The sequence below is a fragment of the Heptranchias perlo genome, chromosome 20 (genome assembly GCF_035084215.1).
Source record: "Heptranchias perlo isolate sHepPer1 chromosome 20, sHepPer1.hap1, whole genome shotgun sequence".
Classification (NCBI taxonomy): domain Eukaryota; kingdom Metazoa; phylum Chordata; class Chondrichthyes; order Hexanchiformes; family Hexanchidae; genus Heptranchias; species Heptranchias perlo.
Window position 1 is genome coordinate 24489168 of NC_090344.1, and position 21625 is coordinate 24510792.

General features: G+C 44.0%; 2 non-coding genes across 2 annotated transcripts; one reads left to right on the forward strand and one right to left on the reverse strand.

Moving 5' to 3' along the window:
* Positions 1-8473: 8473 nt before the first annotated feature.
* Positions 8474-8547, forward strand: trnat-ugu (transfer RNA threonine (anticodon UGU)). Its single transcript has one exon. It is a non-coding gene; the product is annotated as a tRNA-Thr (tRNA).
* Positions 8548-13047: 4500 nt separating this feature from the next.
* On the reverse strand, positions 13048-13129 carry trnal-uaa (transfer RNA leucine (anticodon UAA)). Its single transcript has one exon. It is a non-coding gene; the product is annotated as a tRNA-Leu (tRNA).
* Positions 13130-21625: the final 8496 nt, after the last annotated feature.

The window sequence follows — 21625 nt, forward strand, 5'->3', positions numbered from 1 at the left end:
AGCAGGGCTGGCATTCGGTGGGACAGCGGCATACTTTTCCGTGGAATTTCCATGGGGTATCTTGTGACACGGGGGATGTTAACTGAAGAACTGGGATTTGTTTTCATGGTCGTTGGAGCTTTTCCCCGAGCAGTTGATGTGCGGGAGAGACGGGCGGCACGACATTGCTACGAATGACGGCTGAAAGGTGCACTTTTGGCAATCTGGGCGGTGCAGTAAAGTCGGAAATGTTCCGCTTGATCTTAATAGGTCTGTGAAAATATCTGATTCAAAAGGAATGAGGAGAAATGAAAAGAGCGGCAATGGTGAAAAGGTGTCGATTACAGGAGATTGGCCGTGAGCGAAAGGTCCTTTGAAAGCTCGGCGAAGAGGGGAATTTTGTTCGGAAACGGCAGACTTTAAGCGCGTGAGGAAAGTGAAGTGTGAGCTGCGTCCTTGGGTCAAATTGGGTGTTTTCAGGAAAACAGCCATTGTGAAATCACGAAAATGAAAACAGAAAATGCTGAAAACGCTGAACAGGTCAGGCAGCACCTGTGGAGAAAGAACCAGAGGAAACGTTCCAGCTGCATGACTTTTGTAATCAGAACTAAAAGGTTTGTCATGTGTTTGAGCAACTTTACTGTCGAAGATGCGAGCTTCCATCTCTGAATTATTTGGGTTCGAATCTTACTGCTGCCAGAATTTGTCGAGTTTTTCATTTTGGCCGCCACACCAAAAACCCTTCTTTAATAAGAAGTGTTTTTCCGCATTGCTGGTTTACACCTGTTTGTAAAATTCAGCAAAGTCTGGATTGCCACCCAACTGTTTCTTGGACGGAGGTGTTGGGACTGTAAGGTGTGATCTCGGTGAAGTATCAATCAAAGTGCACAATGGCGCCCTGGTGAACCGAGTACCTCTTATAGTCAGTATAATATAAAAGATATGTAACATAATTATGAATTTCTTCTTTACATCACACTAGGATTTATTATCAGGGAATGGACATGAGCAGGTCGATTTACGTCACGCTCCGGTCGCTTTGCATCGCCCCCGACACATAGAATAGAATCATAGAAAGGTCACAGCACGAAAAGAGGCCATTCGGCACATCGAGTCCGTGCCGACAATCTGCCAGTGCAATCCAGACAGACCCACTCCCCCACCCTTTCCGTGAAGCCCTGTATTTTCTTTCGTTTCAAATACTTATCCAGTTCCTTATTGAAGACCATGATTGAATCTGCCTCCACCACCCCCTCGGGCAGTGTATTCCAGATCCTAAACACTCGCTGTGCAGAAAAGGTTTTCCTCATGTCACCTTTGGTTCTTTTGCCAAACACCTTAAATCTATGTTCTTTGGTTTTTGATAGGAACAGTTTCTCTCTATCTAATCTGTCTCGATCCTTCATGATTTTGAATACCTCCATTAAATCTCCTCGTAACCGTCTCTGTTCCAAGCAGAACAACCCCAGCTTCTCCAATCTTTCCATGAAACTTATGCCCCTCATCCCTGGAATCTTTACAGTAAATCTCTTCTGTGGGGATTCGGTATTAACACCGCCGAATCCCCCACCATCAACATACTGGTGGTCACCATTAACCAGAAACATAACTGGACCAGCCACAGAGGCTGGATATTCTGCGCCAAGTGACTCACCTTCGAATTCCCTAAAGCCGTTCAACCATCTACAAGGCGCAAGTTGAGTGAGTTCGAATACTCATAGAATCATAGAATCATAGAAGTTACAACATGGAAACAGGCCCTTCGGCCCAACATGTCCATGTCGCCCAGTTTATACCACTAAGCTAGTCCCAATTGCCTGCACTTGGCCCATATCCCTCGATACCCATCTTACCCATGTAACTGTCCAAATGCTTTTTGAAAGACAAAATTGTACCCGCCTCTACTACTGCCTCTGGCAGCTCGTTCCAGACACTCACCACCCTTTGAGTGAAAAAATTGCCCCTCTGGATCCTTTTGTATCTCTCCTCTCTCACCTTAAATCTGTGCCCCCTCGTTATAGACTCCCCTACCTTTGGGAAAAGATTTTGACTATCGACCTTATCTATGCCCCTCATTATTTTATAGACTTCTATAAGATCACCCCTTAACCTCCTACTCTCCAGGGAAAAAAGTCCCAGTCTGTCTAACCTCTCCCTGTAAGTCAAACCATCAAGTCCCGGTAGCATCCTAGTAAATCTTTTCTGCACTCTTTCTAGTTTAATAATATCCTTTCTATAATAGGGTGACCAGAACTGTACACAGTACTCCAAGTGTGGCCTCACCAATGCCCTGTACAACTTCAACAAGACATCCCAACTCCTGCATTCAAAGTTCTGACCAATGAAACCATGCATGCTGAATGCCTTCTTCACCACCCTATCCACCTGTGACTCCACTTTCAAGGAGCTATGAATCTGTACTCCCAGATTTCTTTGTTCTATAACTCCCCCCAACGCCCTACCATTAACGGAGTAGGTCCTGGCCCGATTCGATCTACCAAAATGCATCACCTCACATTTATCTAAATTAAACTCCATCTGCCATTCATCGGCCCACTGGCCCAATTTATCAAGATCCCGTTGCAATCCTCGATAACCTTCTTCACTGTCCACAATACCACCAATCTTGGTGTCATCTGCAAACTTACTAACCATGCCTCCTAAATTCTCATCCAAATCATTAATATAAATAACAAATAACAGCGGACCCAGCACCGATCCCTGAGGCACACCGCTGGACACAGGCATCCAGTTTGAAAAACAACCCTCGACAACCACCCTCTGTCTTCTGTCGTCAAGCCAATTTTGTATCCAATTGGCTACCTCACCTTGGATCCCATGAGATTTAACCTTATGTAACAACCTACCATGCGGTACCTTGTCAAATGCTTTGCTAAAGTCCATGTAGACCACGTCTACTGCACAGCCCTCATCTATCTTCTTGGTTACCCCTTCAAAAAACTCAATCAAATTCGTGAGACATGATTTTCCTCTCACAAAACCATGCTGACTGTTCCTAATTAGTCGCTGCCTCTCCAAATGCCTGTAGATCCTGTCCCTCAGAATACCCTCTAACAACTTACCCACTACAGATGTCAGGCTCACTGGTCTGTAGTTCCCAGGCTTTTCCCTGCCGCCCTTCTTAAACAAAGGCACAACATTTGCTACCCTCCAATCTTCAGGCACCTCACCTGTAGCGGTGGATGATTCAAATATCTCTGCTAGGGGACCCGCAATTTCCTCCCTAACCTCCCATAACGTCCTGGGATACATTTCATCAGGTCCCGGAGATTTATCTACCTTGATGCGCGTTAAGACTTCCAGCACCTCCCTCTCTGTAATATGTACACTCCTCAAGACATCACTATTTATTTCCCCAAGTTCCCTAACATCCATGCCTTTCTCAACTGTAAATACCGATGTGAAATATTCATTCAGGATCTCACCCATCTCTTGTGGTTCCGCACTTAGATGACCTTGTTGATCCTTAAGAGGCCCTACTCTCTCCCTAGTTACCCTTTTGCCCTTTATGTATTTCTAGAAGCTCTTTGGATTCACCTTTGCCTGATCTGCCAAAGCAATCTCACATCCCCTTTTTGCCCTCCTGATTTCTCTCTTAACTCTACTCCGGCAATCTCTATACTCTTCAAGGGATCCATTTGATCCCCGCTGCCTATGCATGTCATATGCCTCCTTCTTCTTTTTGACTAGTGCCTCAATCTCCCGAGTCATCCAAGGTTCCCTACTTCTACCAGCCTTGCCCTTCACTTTATATGGAATGTGCTTACCCTGAACCCTGGTTAACACACTTTTGAAAGCCTCCCACTTACCAGACGTCCCTTTGCATGCCAACAGACTCTCCCAATCAACTTCTGAAAGTTCCTCTCTAATACCATCAAAATTGGCCTTTCCCCAATTTAGAATTTTAACTTTTGGGCCAGACCTATTATATTATATTAATGCCTCTCTGTAATTTTATGCTTTCATCTGCACTGCTTACAATGCTGCCCATCTTGGTGTCATCGGCAAACTTGGATATGTGGCTTTCTATCCCGTCATCTAATATCCGCCTGAATTGGGAAAAATTAAAATTCAGTTTCAATCTCCTCATCATCTTGAGACATTTTATTAGCTTCATGTGTGTTGCGCCGACGAAACTTCGACATTCAGTCCACTGGAGCTCAAACATCCTCTGGATAAAATTCAGTTCTCCCAACAGCAAAACTGAAAAGATGTGAGAAGCCAACTGGTGACTTCTCACTAAAAGGAGAACCCGGGACCTCTCGCATATTACTCAATGAAACTCCCTAAGCGAGAATCATACCCCTAGACCAACGAGCCGCTATTAATTTAGCTGTGCAGCTCGTGAAAAAGTTCGTTGCGTCCCACAGCCGATCGACCATCCTTTCAGACCACTTCTGTCCATCCAATCTCGTTTTCTATTCGGGTGCACAGCAATATCAAGTTGTGCACCAACTATTTCCAATCACCAATATTAGTCTCCCTTTACCAAATTGGTTTCGAGTGTACGACTTGAGTTATCAAGTCAGACGTTTCAGAATTAGTTGCTCTGAAACGACATTGCTCGGGAGGATACTCAGAGTTGTGTCGATTTGTGGCACGCTCTGTTCCCTTTGTATTGCCTCCTACACATAGAGTTGAATCACGGAAAGGTTACAGCACGGAAAGAGATCATTCGGCCATCGAGTCCGTGCTAGCTCTCCGCAAGAGCAATCCAGCTAGAACCATTTCCCCGAAGCACTGCATTTTTTCCCTTTCAAGTACTTATCCAGCTCCCCTTTGATGGCCATGATTGAATCGGCCTCTATCACACCCTCGGGCAGTGCATTCCAGATCCGAACCACTCGCTGTGTAGAAAAGTTTTTCCTCATGTCACCTTTGGTTGTTTTGCCAATCACCTTAAATCTCTGTCCTCTGGTGCTTGACCTTTCCGCCCATGCGAACAGTTTCTCTCAATCTCCTCTGTCCCGACCCTTCATGATTTTGAACACCTCCATTAAATCTCTACAAAACCGTCTCTGTTGCAAGGAGAACAACCTCAGATTCTCCAGTCTATCCACGTAACTAAAGTCCCTCATCCCTGGAATTATGCTAGTAATATTTTTCTGCACCCCCTCCAAGGCCTTCACATCTTTCCTGAAGTGCGGTGTCCCGAACCGGAAACAATACTTCAGTTGTGTTCGAACCAGTGTGTTATAAAGTTTCATCCTGACTTCTATACTTTTGTACTCTTGTCCTCTATACATCTCTTTATAAAGCCCAGGATCCCTTTTGCTTTTTAACCGCTTTCTCAACTTGCCCTGCCACATTCAACGATTTGTACACATAAACCCCTCTTTGTTCCTGTACCTTTTTTACATTTGTACCCTGGTGTTTATATTGCCTCTCCTCGTTCTTCCAAACGAAATGTATCACTTCGCATTTTTCTGCGTTAAATTTCATCTGTCACGTCTCCGCCCATGCCACCAGCCTATCTATATCCTTTGAAGTCCATCACTATCCTTACCACTGTTTACGACCCTTCCAAGGTTTGTTCCATCTGCAAATTTTGAAATTGTGCTCTGTGCACTCAAGTCCAAGTCATTAATATATATCAAGAAAAGCAGTGGTCCCAGCACTGATCCATGGGGAACGCCACTGCACACTTCTCTCCAGTTCGAAAAACAACCGTTCACCAGTAATCTCTGTTTCCTGCCCTTAGTCAATTCTGCATTCATGTTGTTACTGCCCCCTTTATTCCATGGGCCGCAATCTTGATGATAAGCCGACCATGCGGCACTTAATCAAACACCTTTTGAAAGTCCATATACACCACATTAACTGAATTGTCCTCATCTATCCTCCCTGTTACCTCATCAAAAAACTCTTACAGGTTAGTTAAGCACGATTTGCCTTTAATAAATCCGTGCTGGCTTTCCCTAATCAAACCACCCTCGTCCAAGTCACTGTTAATTCTGTCCACGATTATTGTTTCTAAAAGATTCCCACCACTGAGGTTAAACTGCTGGGTTTATCTGTTCACACTTTTTTGAACAAGAGTGTAACCTCTGCAATTCTCCAGTCCTCTGGCACCACCCATATATCTAAGGATGTTGGTAGATTATGGCCAGTACCTCCGCAATTTCCACCCTTACTTCCCTCAGCAAATTCGCATGCATCCCATCCGGACCGCGTGGCTTATCTACTTTAAGTACAGCCAACCGTTCAAGTGCCTCTTCTTTATCAATTTTTAGACCATCTAGTATCTCAACTATAACTTCCTTTGCTGAGACTCTGGCAGCATCTTCTTGGTAAAGACAGATGCAAAGTCCTCATTTGGTACCTTGGCCATCCCCTCTGCCTCCATGAGTAGATCTCCTTGATCGGGCCTAATCGGCCTCGCCCCTCCCCTTATTACCAGTTTAATGTTTACATGCCTGCAGAAGACTTTTGGATTCACTTTTAAGTTGGACGTCAGTCTATAGTCATATTTCTCTGTGCCTCTCATTTCCTTTTTCACTTCCCCTCTGAACTCCCTAAATTCCGCCTGGTGAATGAGCGCATAAAAAAGTTAGCATTTCTTTCAGCCGGAAACAGAAAGTTACTGGTTCATTAATGGCAATTTGAACAAGTATTCGTCTTTTTTACAGAGCTTAATGAGTTTTGAGAAATTAATACAGTGAACTAATACGGTAAATTATTTTGTGAAAGTTGAAATCTTGATCGTGAACCGCCTCAGAGAGCGCATTACTGCCCATCCATGGGAAACAAGATACTATCGAAGTTTGACAACACATCGCAGGTCCCGCTGCAAAGACACAACTTGCCAGCTGTTCCGAAATTTGGAGCCTGGACAGGGAGTTAAACGCTGGACCTTCAGCTCACTGCCTACTTTCAAAATCTGATGCTCTACCGACTGAGCTACCCAGGCTCGATACTACATAAGCTCCCATCGTACATATTCATGGGATAAAATTCTCAGTAACATGTTGAGGAGAATCCTTGTTCCTGTTGAACATGATGTAAGAAACATGGACAGTGAACTCGTGAGTTTACAATTCTTCTTGTTTGTGCCAAATGTCTTGTCATTCGTTTGCACCAATTAAAATAACACTTTACCCAGTGGCTCAAAAGCTGAACTTGTCCCACACGGGAGTTGGAAAAGGCCTCTCGACCTTTCAGCGTATTAACATCTGTAAGCTGAATAATTTCACCCGTTACACAGTGACACCAGGCAGAATATTTCCCTTCCAAATTTTCCCCATATAAAACTTCCAACCGATGAATTTCGGCTTAACGAAAAGAAGAATTGTTTGTTTGGTTCTTTAGATTTAGAGAACTCGTACCGGCCCCTTTGCCATATGAGCTGCCGCTAAAAGCCCCCTCTCACCCAATGAACAAGTAAACTGGCACCTCCTATTGCAAGACGGTAGACCAGAGGAACCCAAGAGCCCACATGGGAACACTATGAAGTGGATGCGTTATGGAACATACCAGTTGTACCTTGATCTCCATTCAAAATGTTCGGAGTAAAAGGTTTGATTGTTTTAGAAGACGCTCGAACTCACAACCTGGTCATTTCAGGAGCCCATACTGCTATAAATAAGTAACGCACGCTTAACAATTGTGCAACACGAGAGCAGCGAACAACCGACAGCATCAGCGCTCCTGCCAAACAGCTTCATTTTCGTTCTCTCAATTATCACGAGATCTTTCTCAAACAGAAGGCTCCAATCAAGATGCTCTTCATTAAATAACAATTCCTAACTCAAGAGAGTTTTGATCGATCATGACTAGAGCATGTACAATTTCCTCACCTGTTCCTTTTAATCCCTGGGATGGTCACCATCAGGTCCTGGAGATTTGTCTATCTTCAGCCTAATTATTTTCTTCATTGCCATTATTTTACTGATAAGAATCTCCTTGATTTATTAACAGTTTTCCTCGTGTCTCTGCTGTATTAGCCTCATCCATTTCTGTGACGATCGATGCAAAGTAAAAATTTAGCAACTCTGCCATTTCCTGATTTTCAATTACAATTTCACCTCCATCTGTCATTAAGCGGCCCACATTACTCCAAGCCTCCCTTCTTTCTCTTAATATACTTGTGAAAACCTTGAGAGTTGTCCTCATTTTCCCTCACAAGTTTTTCTCCTTTTCCCTTTTTCGTCCTCTTCGGATTTTTTTAGTTTCAGAACCACAATAAACAACACTTCGCTGTAAAGTTCGGCTCAATAGTTCTCCAATGTCAGAGCGAGAATTGCCTGAACCCCGAATTGATTTAATGTAACAAATACAATCACACATAATCATCTGTGTATCAACGCACTGATGGATACACAAAGATAAACACAGCGAGAAATGCTGTCAATAACGGAATGCACAGGTAAACGGACAAGCGAAATGGACAAAGATAAAACGGCCTGAACCCCCAACATTGAAGTGTCGCTGACAGATATTAGTGAGAGGAGGTGAGACCACGCTTTCATCAATGGGCGCTGTGGCTTAGTTGGTTAAAGTAACTGTCTTGTAAACAGGAGATTCTGGGTTCAACTCCCAGCAGTGCCTTGCTTAATCTATTATTTACACCAAATTTGTGGAATTCAGCGACAAAATTACGCAATGGGATTTGCCTTGATTCAGGTTTCAGGAGGAAACGGAAATCAGAATGACTGCTCAAAACCGCCCTTTCATCGGACAGACAGACCTTTCAAAGAACGTGTCTGTGACACGGTAATTTAAGAACACGTTCTGGGTTCGTCGGTGTCGGGGTACAATTTACAATTTGACGTTCAAAGCCGGAAGTCGTCCTAATTTGGGCTGAGACTTGTGATCTTGACCTGCGGCACAAACGTTTGCAAAGAGGAAAAATAAGTCCTCAAATCTCTCCACCTGAATCTCCAGGCCCAGGTGAAATACATCCCAGGACGTTAACAGAAACAAGGAAGGAAATAGCGGAGGCTCTGACCATCATTTTCAAATCCACCCTGGCAAAAGTTGTCGTGCTGGAGGATTGGAGGATTGCTAATGTTGTACCATTGTTTGAAAAGGGAGAAAGGGATCGATCGAGTAAATACAGGCCAGTCAGCCTAAACTCGATGGTGGGTAAATTATTGAGCACAATTCAGAGGGAAAGTATGAATCGTCATTTAGAAAGGTACGGATTAATCAAGGACAGTCAGGGTGGATTTGTTAAGTGATGGTCGTTTGAATTAAATTATTTGAGGAGGTATCAAGGAGGATCGATGAGGGTATCGCGATTGATGTAGTCTACATGGATTTTAGCGAGGCTTTTGGCAAAGTCCAACAGGGCAGATTGGTCAAAAATGTAAAAGCCCATTGGATCCAAGGGACATTGGCAAGTTGAATCCAAAATTGGCTGAGTGGCAGGAAGCAAGCGGTTGTGGTCGACGGGTGCTTTTGTGACTGGAAGGCTGTTTCGAGTGGGGTTCCATGCGGCTTCCTACCAGGTCCCTGTTTTTCGTGGTACAGATCATTGATTTAGACTTAAATGTAGGGGGCATGATGAAGAAATTTGCAGATGATACAAAAATTGTTCTCGTGGTTGATAGTGAGGAGGAAAGCTGTAGACTGCAGGAAGATATCCATAGAGCGGACAGGTGGATAGAAAAGTGGCAAATGCAATTCAATCTGAAGAAGTATGAGGTAATGCATTTAGTGGGGGGGGGGGCAAAAAGGCAAGGGAGTGTACAATAAATATTGTAATTGATTTGCCATTTACACGCCCATTCTGTAAATTTACTAATGTCTTCCTTTATTTTTCGGATTTTTCCTTTGTATTAACGACAGCTCGCAATTAGTTGTCCCTAAATCTTGAAATTGTACTTCCGATTCCCGTGTCCAAATCATGAATGTAAATTTTGAACAACAGTGGTCCCCGCACCGATAAATTGTGAACAACCGTGGTACCAGCACCGATAAATTGTGAACAACCGTGGTACCAGCACCGATAAATTGTGAACAAAAATGGTCCCAGCACCGATAAATTGTGAACAACAGTGGTCCCAGCACCGATAAATTGTGAACAACCGTGGTACCAGCACCGATAAATTGTGAACAACCGTGGTACCAGCACCGATAAATTGTGAACAACAGTGGTCACACCACTGATAAATTGTGAACAACAGTGGTCGCACTACTGGTAAATTGGGAAGAACAGTGGTCCCAGCGCCGATAAATTGTGAACAACAGTGGTCCCAGCACCGATAAATTGTGAACAAAAATGGTCCCAGCACCGATAAATTGTGAACAACAGTGGTCCCAGCACCGATAAATTGTGAACAAAAATGGTCCCAGCACCGATAAATTGTGAACAGCAGTGGTCCCGGCACAGACAATTTGTGAACAACTGTGGTCCCAGGAATTTTGATCTTGAACTGCAGTTGAAACTTTTGCATAAAAGGAAATAACGTCCCCAAATCGTCCCACGTGAATGTCAAACGCTTTTGGAAGAAGTTCAATGGAAACAATCAGGACTTTAAAGGCATCTCAACGACCTGAACTTTCGTTGAATGAATTTTGTTAGCCATTGCATTCGACCGTGAAATCGCTCTTAACTTTCATCTCACTGAAGCAGAGTGTGGCCGCTTTGCATCTGTGATCATGTCGGTCGCGTGTTTAGCTTTGATAATGATCGCTTCCAATTTGTAAAATTTCATCAATCGTCAGGGAAAAGAAACAGAGAATCGAATTGTCCCTCTAAGTGATGAAGTGGAGGGATTGGTGCTCAAAGCAGATCTGGAAAATGCGTGGTGCAATCGGTCAGGAGTTCCAAATCCACCCTCCAACCACTCGCTAATCATATTAACTGAACTTTACTCTGGCCCAGTGTCACCGCACTGAAATCGAGTATTTGTGCGGCGTGTTTTTCTTTATAGTTGCTGGTTTAAGAGTGAAGACTGGCTTGTTGGATTTTCACTCCAACAAGCTTCAATCATTCATTTTGGACTGACTGCATACCGTTGTTATATTGGTCGCTGCAATCTCAAAGTTTAGCCCAGTGAATTATTGGTTTAGCAGGTGATCTCTTCACCTGTTCTCGGTGGTGTTATGCGTTAGCGTGAAAGTTTGATGGTTCGAGCCCTTATTTTATTTTATCCTCAGGATTCATCGCCTCAAAGTTCCAGAGTTTCAACGCATGTTTTGGAATCCAGAAAATGTACCGGAATCATTGCTAGCTGAGCAGGGCTGATATTCCACCATTTACCCTGCGGTCGGGAATCAGGCACATGAATCATATAAAGGAATGGGACATTGGCTTCACGCTAATTACAATTCTCCTTGACAGACAAGCCCCCGAAAGGCCCGAAGGGAGGCCGCACCAGCTGCAGGAGAGCTGGTTCGCTGTGACATGGAGATTTCTGTAGTGAGCGAGACCAGACTGTTCCTATGTTCAGAGAATAAATTTCACACCGTTTATTTTGGAAAAGCAAAACGGTGGGGATTTTTGTCATAGCCCGATGCCTTTCGTGTTGTATCAGATGTTCCTCGTTGCATTACTTTCATCTTGATCGGAGAACCAGTTACGGCGTTCCTGTGATAAACGGCGACAATTGCCAGTTAATTTTAAATTGAACAACGACTGCACTGAGTGTTTAATCCCACTCTTAAGATGCAGTCTATAAAATGAAGAAATTTCATCACATCAAAGCACAAAAATCTTATTAAAATTTTGACTGTCTCTCGTTAACCACGTCAGTATCTCCTTCATTCTGAAATAGAAAGTTATCGGTTGATTAATGACGATTAAAACAGTCATTCAGCTATGAACAGTGTTTAATTATCTTCAAGTAATTAATTTATTAAGTTCATAACTCTTGCTAAACTTGATTTCCTGACCGGGGATCGAACCACGCGGCGGTGGGAGCACTGAATTTTAACCACCAGTCCATCAGGGAGCTCCCAAGATTGCGCACGAGACAAAGTGGAAATGATTACATTTATTTTTCTTTCACTCTTCCGTGATTCATTCAGCTCTGTGTTTATTCTCAGGCCTCTTATCTCTCCCTTCTTTTCAGCTTTTGACTGCGGATATTCTTGTCGTCAAATATGAATAATATAGAATATCTTACAGCCCCAGTATATTTACTACGCAGGTACCGACAGTGTCTCTCCCTCACTCCCCACAGAAGCAGCAGGAGATGCCACTTTAAACTGCCAGTTGCTTCAAAAGATTCACGATGGACCTGCGTGGCCTTGCAGTTATCCCAGGAGCTGCATTGATTGGGAGCGTGAATTTTGGAAATGGAAACATGTCCATCAGCAGCTTGTGGGAGTATTTTACCTCACTTTCCATTTCATGTACATGCCTAGTTGCACTTGGTGCTGTCATTGCCTGAACATCACCTTCTGTCGCGATAGTAGTTTGAACAGAAAATGCAATTTTGTGCGAGCAACTTGTCTGGCAGGAAAATGACCTGAATTACAAAGGGGCAAGTGGGAAAGGCCGCGTTGATCTGCTTGTTGGCAGCAAAGAATTTTCAGCGTTTCCTTGTGGTCCAGTGTTTAGCATTCGGCGCTTTCATCACCACGGCAACGGTTCGATTGTCGGTCTCAACATCCGCATATTTACACTCTACCAAATGTGCACTGTACTCAAATTGCTGATTTTGCACTGTGAGGGCGAAGAGACATAAATGTGTGGACATTAGCTACGAAATTAATCAGCTGGGTTGCACCTTTGCTTCTCCTCCCGTCGCAGTCTTTCCATTTTTACCCTTCTCTGTCGGTGTTGCAGGTTCTTTCATCGAAGGCCGTTCAAGGAAGCCTGAGAAGTCCATCAGGAGAAAACACAGAGAGTCAAGAAACAGAGACAGGGAGAGATTAAAGTATGGAAACAAACAGGATAAATGTGAAGTTCTGCGAACGAACAGAATTTAGGTTGGAGCTTGGGAGAGATTCCTTCACGTGTCTTGCAATTTTGCAAGAGATCATTGGGCTCCGAGTAAAAAGCGTCGTTGGCGATGGAGCACCTCTCTGAGGGAGCGAACAAGGTCCGTTCGTTCCATTTCAGATGTCTTTGATTATTGAAGAAACTTTAAAAACTAGCGCTGCGAACAGGATTCGAAACTATGCAGGGAAACCCCATTGGATTTTAAGTCCAACGCCTTAACCACTCGGCCATCGCAGCTGCAAGCATTTGTGATGCACGGCTGTAAATCAGAATACGTAGGGTTATCACACGAGATCTGTGAAAACTTGGTTCTCTCAGACAGGTTTCCAACTGGAAACTTTGAGCTTGTTAATGTGCTGACTTTGCTGTCTCAGTGATAGAATTCTCGTTTATCACGTGGGAAACCGGGGTTTGAATTCAGGATTATTTTCATTCTCCATTCACAAGATCGCGTGAATTGTGCGACAATCGCGCTCAGCTTCAATCTGCGCACTATTTTGAGACATTTTCCTTTCTCCACGTGTGTTGCGTCGAAGCTGGGTTGGAAAATCACATTGCAAGTCTAACACCTTCATCATTGGGTCATCGCAGCTGCAAGCGACAAATCCGACACGGCTGCAGATCAGAATGAGGAAAGTTATCACAGGAGAACTCTGAGACTGTATGTTATTTCAGACAGGTTTCCAACTGCACACGTGCCGCCGGCTGCTGTGTGGGAATTGTTATTTCAGTGATAAACTTCTTGCTTTCTACGCGGGAGGCCCGGGTTCGATCACTGCCCCTTGGAGGAGCATTTTCATTCTCCATTCATCAGGTCACGTGAATTGGGAGACGTTTCCGTTCAGCTTCAATCTGAACACCATCTTGAGACATTTTCCTTTCTCCATGTGTGTTGTCGTCGACAGAACCTCTGCATTCTCTCCTCCATGCACTGGAATTAAGACAATCCTGCCGACTACACCGCTGACAAGACGTGAGAAGCCAATTAGTGATTTTGAACGAAAAATGGTAACATCGCAGGGCTCGTCCGGGATCTCTCACATAACAATCAGCAAATCCCCAAAGCGAGAATCATACCCCAAGATCAACGAGCCACTGATAACAGAGGGGTGCAACCAATGCAGAATTCTGTGCCACCCACAGCCGATCGGCCACCATTCTGTCCATCCTATCACTTTTTCTATTCCGATGTACGGCAATGTGAAGACGTACATTAACTATTTCATATCAACAATATTAGCATCTCTTTACCACATTCGTTTCGAATGTGCGAGTTGTAATATCAAGTGAGACTTTGCAGAATTAATTGCTCGAAAGCTACATTGTTGTCTGTCTCGGCATCCGCAGATTATCCACTCTACCACAAGTATAACAGTGACTACACTTCAAAAATACTTCATTGGCTGTAAAGCGCTTTGGGAGGTCTTGATGTCGTGAAAAGCGCTTTATAAATACAAGACTTTGTTTTTATACTGGACTAAAAGTACTGATGATTTCACTATGAGGACGAAGCGACATCAATATGTGGACATTGGCTACGAATTCATCATCTGGGTTGGTCCTTTGCTTTTCCTACCGTCTCATTCTTTCGATCTTTACCGTTCTCTGCTGGTGTCGCAGGTTCGATGAGCTTTGGCCGTTCAAGGAAGCCTGAGAAGTCCATCAGGGGAAAACAGAGCGGGACAGAGACAGGGAGAGATAGAGAGATAAAAGTATAGAAAATAAGCCTGAATATCAAGTTAGCAGAATTTGAAATGAAGCTTGAGAGAGATGGAATCATACACTCATAGAATCGTTGCTGCACAGAAGGAGGCCATTCAGCCCATTCAGCCTGCCCCGGCTCTCTTTAAGAGCAATCCAGTTTGTCCCATTCCCCCGTTCTTTCTCTGCAGACCCGCAAATAATTTTCCTTCAAATACTTATCCAATTCCTTTTAGAAAGTCACGATTAAATCTGCTTCCACCACCCTTTCAGGCGATGCATTCCAGATTATAACTACTCGCTGATTTAAAACGTTTTTCCTCATGTCGCCTTTGGTTCTTTTGTCAACCACCGTAAATCTGTATCCTTTGGTTCTCGACCCTTCCGCCAACGGGAGCAGTTTCTGTTTATTTACTTTATCTAAACCCGTCATGATTTTGAACACTTCTATCAAATCTCCTCTCAACCTTCCTGCCCGAAGGAGAACAACCCCAGCTTCTCCAGTCTATACACGTAACTGAATTCCCTCATCCCTGGAACCATTCCAGTAAATCTTTTCTGTATCCTCTCTGTGGCCTTCACATCCTTCCTAAAGTGCGGTGCCCAGAATTGGACACAATATTCCAGTTGTGGATTATTGTGAAGTTTCCTTCACGCACCTTGAAATTTTGCAACAGACCACAGGGCTCCCAATTAAAAGGCTCTGCCGCGGTGGAGGATCTGTCTGAGAGAAGGAAATGCGGCCCGTTAACTCCAGTTCATATTTATTTGAGCATTGAACAAAACTGTAAACAATAGCGCCGTGAGCAGGATTCCAATGTTTCACCGAAAGACCCTGTCGAGTTTCAGATCGAACGCCTGAACCACTCGGCCATCACAAGCAGCGAGTGCTAGTAATGCAGGGCTGTAAATCAGAATGCGCAAGGTACTCAGAGGAGATTTGTGAAATTACATGTTGTTTCAAACAGGTTTCCAACTGGACACAGAGAGCCCGATACCATGCAAACGTTACTGTTTCACTGGTAAAATTTGCACTTACCACGCGAGGGAACAGGTTTCGTATTCCCGACCAATTTTGGAGCATTTTTATTCTGCACCTCTGAGATCGCCTGAATTGGGATAAATTCACCTTCAGTTTCAATCTGCACACCGCCGTGAGACATTTTACACTCTCCGTGTGTGTTGCGTCGATATACCGGCTGCATTCTGACCTCTGGACCTCAAACATGCTCGAGGATTAAATCAATGCTGCTTTCTGCAACGCTGAAAAGATGTGAGAAAGAAATAAGTGAATCTTCACTGGAAATAGTGAAACAGGAGGGTTCTGGGATTTGAACTGGGGACCTCTCACATATCAATCAGTGAAACGCCCAAAATGAAAACCATAATCCGAGAACAAGGAGCCGTCAGTAACACAACCGTACAACCAGTCGGAAATTTCCCTGCTACCCACAACCGATCGCCCATTCATTCAGACCGCTTCTGTCCATCGAATCGTCGAATGGTTACAGCACAGAAGGAGACTATATCGGCTCATCCAGCCCGTGGCGGCTATTTATAAGAGCAATCCAATTAATCCCATTCCCCGGCCCTTCCCCGGCGCTCTGCATTTCTCCCCTTCAAATTCCTTTTTTAAGTCACGATTGAATCTGCTTCCACCATCCTTTCAAGCAGCGCATTCCAGATCATAAGTATTCGCTGCGTAATTAAGTTTGTCCTCATATCGCCTTTGGTTCTTATGCAATCACCTCAAATCTGTGTCCTCTGGTTCGCGACTATTCCGCCAATTAAAACAGCTTCTCTTTATTTACTTTATCCAAACCATTCATGACTTTGAACACTTCTATCAAATCTCCTCTGAACCTTCTCTGCTCAAAGGGGAACAACCCCAGCACGAGGCAAATGCGGTCAATTTGCTTCAATTAATGTATTTGATCATTAAACAGACCTTTGAAGACAGGCCTTGTTTTGTGTCAGTGTGAGCTGGTGATTAAAATCGCTGGTTTCAAAGTTTGGGGCGTTTCTCGATTCGAATTTTACCACGGACAGAATTTCTGCAAATATCCAATTTAACCTGTTCACAGAAAAGCCGATTGCAGTGCGATGGAGCAGAGGATGTGAAAGAAGCTGAAAGTGAAAGTGCAGATATTAGTTTCATCACAGTGACTGGACACGATTCCACAGGTAAGAACCTCTCACCTTAAGATTCTTTCCAGCAGAGTGGGACAGGTGATCAGAGTGACCGGGCTTCAGCGGCGCAATCGGTCCTTATATGAGTTACAGGCTCGGGAAATGCCGGGGTTTTTAAATTCGAGTCTCACCGAGATCAAACAATCCTTTTACTTGTGAACATTTCGACCGGAGTTGAAGGCACAATTGGTGTGTTCCAAAATTCATTTAATTATCTGAATTGCCATGTGGTTCCTCCGGTCTCCGCTGTTGCAATAGCAGATGAGATGTTTAGTATTACTTGTTTACAGGAGGGAGGCTGCGGTTTTGTAGACACAAACTATGATTTTGATCCATCTTCAAATCGTGGGATTTATCTGGAGCTTTAAACCAGCGCCAGAGGCCGCTCAGCCAGGATACTTTCCATCCTACACTTCAGGAGCTAGTTTTACAGGAATTGAATTACTGCAAGCAAGAATTCTACCCCTGAAGCACCAATGCTGCCACGGCAGCAGGATGCATATGTCCAGTTAGAAACCTGTCTGAAGGAACATGCAGTCTGAGAGAGCCGGCAGTCCAGCAGATTGACTTTCGGTCTGAGCAGGTGTTGAGTCTCCTTCTTGAGTGTTTCGCCAATCCAGGTCAGAGTGGTTTAAGAATCATGAATTCGCCCTAACCCTAACCCTCACCCGAATGCAGTGTCGGGGGCAGTTTCACATCCTTGACGGACATTAATGATCCTGTTGCGGTTTTGCTGCAAAATTTCACTTCCCAGTTCCCGAACTAAAATCCAACGTCGTTTCAACTCGAATCCACAACCTTTGAATGGCTTATCAAACAAAACAAGTCGAAATCCAACACACCAGCCATTGTGCCACAGGGTCAGTTGCCAAAAAAAAACGAATAAAAAGAAAGACGTGTTTCTCCGGGCCAGGGGCAAAGTGACAATGGATGTTATTAAAAAAAACCGTCCCCTCGAATCTGTCTTTATATATTTTTTTGTAAAGCTTCGATTTTAAAAGTTATTTAAAGCCGAAATAAATAAATTAAATTATCAGAATCGAATCCTTGATTAAAGCGTTACAACACACTCTAAGCAACTGAGTTTACCGGCCGTATTGACGGTCCATTAGACATTTTAATTAATTTCTGTACCTGTCCGCTCGTTGGTAGCGCTTTCTGTACTTGGACTCCTAAATCTCTCTGCTCCTCCACAGTTCCCAGTTTCTCACCATTTAGAAAACATTCTGATTTATCTTTCTTAGATTTAAATTGGATGATCTCGCTCACCCCCCATTGAACTATATTTGCCGCAGTTTTGCCCACTCACTGAATCGATCAATTCCCACTTTTCAACTTCCTGCTTCAATCTTCATGACTTATTGCGTCACCAGAAGGCTGCGTGTTCAAATCACCGGGTAACCGTTACTTTTCGAGCTGATCAGATTCTGGATCGTTCCGGGATGAATATTGTATCTGCCTTTTCTCAATAAACAGAACCTTGCTCTGAAGTCTGCTTCCCTGGTTCTCAAATTTCAGGAAGGCGTCTCATTCCGCCCTCGACTTTTGATTTCGACCTGCGGTTGAAACTTTTGCAAAGAGGGAAAAGAAGTCCCCAAATCGCTCCACGTGAATCTTAAACGCTTTGGGAAGAAGTTCAGTGCAAACAATCAGGAATTTAAAGGCACCTCAATGACCTGCACTTTCTTGGAATGACTTTTGTTCGCCATTGCATTCGACCGTGAAATCGCTCCCGGCTTTCATCTCACTGAAGTGAAGAGTGTGACCGCGTTACATCTGTCAGAGTGGAAGTGACGAGTTTGGGGTCGGTGTGGGTCGTTTACAACTTTTGAAATCTCACCAAGCAGCAGAGAAAAAGAAGATTGGAATCAAATTGTCGCTGTCAGTGATGAATTGAAGTGAATATCGCTCCATGCAGATCTGGACAGGAGTGCAGCCGCACAGGAGTTCCAAATCCACCTTCTCGCCACTCGGCAATCGCATTAACTGAACTTTACTCTGGCCCAGTGTCGCCGCGCTGAAATCGGGTATTTCTCGGCCACACTTTTTCTTAACATCATTGTTACTGGTTTAAGAGTGAAAACTGCCGTCCGCTTCACTGTAAGTGCAAGAGACACCGAGTCGTGTCACAGACCTGCTCGTCGGATCGACTCATTTCATCTCATCTCATTTTCAGTGAACCTGAATATTACTGGAATGGAGAATGGCGAATCACAGCTCGATCAATCAATCCTCTCGACCACGAGGGGACGGAGTCTTCCAACATACAGGTGTTCAATGGCAAGGTGAGTTTAATGTTCAGGAATAATAGAGCACAGATTTTCACTCGTGCAAACTTCACACACTTTATTTTGGAAAAGTAAACTGATAGTCGAGAGAGGTTATATTAATCGCTGCAACCTGAATTTTTAGCTCGTTCAATCAGTGGTTCAGTAACAAACGTGTACTGTCTCTGTGGCGCAATCGGTTAGCGCGTTCGGCTGTTAATCTAATAAATGTTGGTGGTTCGATCACACCCAAAGACGGTGGGGTACCTTTTATCTTCATGGTCTCGCATTTCCTGGTTCTGATATTTGTTTTGGCTGCAAAACAAATGCCCGGTTTCGATGGCCAGCTGAGTGCGGCCGATCTTCCACCATTTAACCTGTGATTGGCTTCGCGGAAATCTGAATTCTTCTTGACAGACAAGGTCCGAAGGTTGCAGGAGAGGCGCTTCACTCTGACATGGATATTTCTGCAGTGAGCGACACCAGACTGTTTCCACAATGAATGTCACTCCCTTTTATTTTGGAAACGCAAAATTGTATTCACATTCCGATGGGTTTCAGTTGATTTGTGAGAGATCATGAAAGGATCCTGCAGCGCTGCCTTGGATAATAACAACAGTTCTAAGCCGCATTTCAGTCGCGGCAACAAATCCCTGCATCCGAGTGTCTGCACCCTGCAATCCTAGTATTTGCACCTTTAAATCCGAGTATTTGCACCTTTACACCGGAATATCTGTACCCGTACACCGGAGTATCTGCACCTTTAAATCCGAGTATCTGCACCCTCACACCGGAATATCTGCACCGTTGCACCGGAGAATCTGAGCCCTTACAACCATTAACTCATCAACTGTCCCCAATCATCTTTATCAGCGTCAGGAGACCTAAACAAAACCCAACAGAGCAGAAATTGTCTTTATGATTCTTCACTAATGTACGGACACATTTTTATTTACGGTGCTTCAAGGGATACGTGGGGAAAGTGGCCGCTGATAATCAGAAACTACTGCTCGTTGCGTCATCTTTTCCAGCGGGCTCGTTGGTCTAGGAGTATGATTCTCGCTTCGGGTGTGTTGTTTGAAATATGTGAGAGATCCCGGGTTCAAATCCCGGACGAGCCCTCATTTTGCCTCTTGAACTGCTGTTCAAACTGGCAGGGTGTGTGGAGGCATCTCAAGAATCTCACGTCTTCTGAATGCATTCTGCTCGCAATTGCAATTGACCGAGAAGCCGCTCTCGGATTTAATCTCACTGAAGCAGAATGTGGCCGCTTTTGATCTGTCAGCGTGGAAGTGACGAGGTTGTGGTTGATAACCGCGGGCACACCTGTCCTGATATTGGTATGCAGAATGTACAAAATGTTGTCGCAAATACTCTGTTGTCATCCAGGGAGCTCTAGTTTTGCGTGCCCAACCTTTCCCCGAGTAAGAATGTGTCCAGTCTGTACCCGAAATATCTCCTCACTCAAAGCCTCACATTGCTCATTTACTGTTTTCCCTGCCAATCTTTGATTCCAATCCACCTGGACCCGATCCCTTTTCAACTCGCTGAAATTCGTTCTTCCCAGTTGAGTATTTTCATACTTGATTTTTCCTTGCATTGTCCATAACTACACTAAACCTGCTGCAAATGCTCCCCCACTGAATCATGCTCCACTTGCCCCACTTCTTTCCCCTAAATAAATCCAACACTGCTTCCTTCCTCGTTGGGCTGTAAACATACGGATTAAGAAATTTCTCTTGTACACATTTCAGGAATTGCTCGCCCTCTTTGACTTTTACACTGCTATATCCCAGTCTATATTCGGATAAATGAAGTTCCCTTTTATCACTACTCTAAAATTATTGCATCGTTCTGCAATTTACCTGCCAATTTGCTCCTCTATCTCCTTCCCACTATTTGGTCGCCTGTAGAATGCATCCAGCAGAGTAATAGCTCCTCAATTGTTCCTTAATTCTAACCAAAAAGATTCTGCCTTTGAACCCTGAAGCATGGCGACCCTTTCTACCGCTGTAACAGTATTTTTGATCAATAGTGCCTGCTCCCCTCTACCCCCTCCCCCCACTTTTTTCCCTGCCTTTCCTGAATACATTGTAGCCAGGAATATTTAAGTGGCCATTCCTCCGCTTGTTTGAGCCAGGTCTCCATTACTGACACTATAACGTAATCCGATGTTACCACTTGTGTCTGCAGCTCACCAACATTATTTACCAAGTGTGTTAAACACAACATCAGGGCATAAGGGTATTATAAGTTCTATTGCCCAATTAAATGTTCTATGCATTAATGTACGTAGCATAAGAAATAAAACAAGTGAATTAGAAGCGTAAATTCAGCTTATAGTGCATGACGTAGTGCTCATCACTGAGACCTGACTACAAACTTGGCATGACTGGCAGATAAATATTTCAAGTTATAAGCCGCTAAGAAAGGATAGGGACATTGGAAAAGGCGGTGGAGTAGCGATATTGAGGAGTGATACTATTACTGCATTAGAAAGAAGACATATCAGTAAAGGTGAGCACGCAGTAGAAAGGCTTTGCGTAGAAATTAGCAACAGAATAGAATGCAAGAC